This window comes from Echinops telfairi, unplaced genomic scaffold (genome assembly GCF_000313985.2).
Source record: "Echinops telfairi isolate 266 unplaced genomic scaffold, ASM31398v2 ScPeMD7_60;HRSCAF=208, whole genome shotgun sequence".
NCBI classification, from domain to species: domain Eukaryota; kingdom Metazoa; phylum Chordata; class Mammalia; order Afrosoricida; family Tenrecidae; genus Echinops; species Echinops telfairi.
Window position 1 is genome coordinate 950,257 of NW_022103958.1, and position 766 is coordinate 951,022.

Sequence of the window (766 nt, forward strand, 5' to 3'; positions counted from 1 at the left end):
AATTTCAAGCCTTAGAGCATAGTGGTTGGAGAGAAAAGTCTGTATAATCTCTAATTGCTAAAATTTACTCAGGTTTGACTTGTGTCCCACCCAGCATGTCTTCTACCTTTGAGTATGTGCCTTGTGGGCTTGAAAAGAATGTGAACATTTTTGCATTTTGTTAGAAAACTGAATATATCTATCAGGTATAGTTATCAAATTGTGTTTGTTTAGGTCTGTAGCATCCTTGTTAAGTTTCTTTCCCTGTCATATGTCTTTTTCAGAGAGTGGTGGATTAAAGTCACCTCCACTGATTGTTCAGTCTGTGATTTCTTTCTTCATCTTTTGGATAGTTTGATTTATGAATTTCATGGGTCTCTCATTGGGCACGTATATATTTATTATGCTCACTGGTTCTTGGGACCCTGTTCCCTTGAGAATCATATAGTGCCCCTCCTTGCCTCATTTTATGGCTTGTCCCTTGTTATCAATTTTGTTGGACATTGATTGCTACCCCTGCTGTTTTTGAATTGCCATCTGCTTGGTATATTTTTTGCCATCCTTTAATTCTCACCCTGTTTTTGTCTGTGAGCTTGAGATGTGCCTTCTGAAGGCAGCAGATCGATGGGTTATGGTTTCTAAGGCAGTCTGTTAGCCTCTGCCTTTTAATGCCCGAGTTCAGCCCATTAATATTCAGTCTTATTACATCCATCTGTGGACTCTGTGATGTCATCTTGTACCTTTTGTGTTGGGTGTTTTCCTACCCACCTATCGTATCCGTTTATGT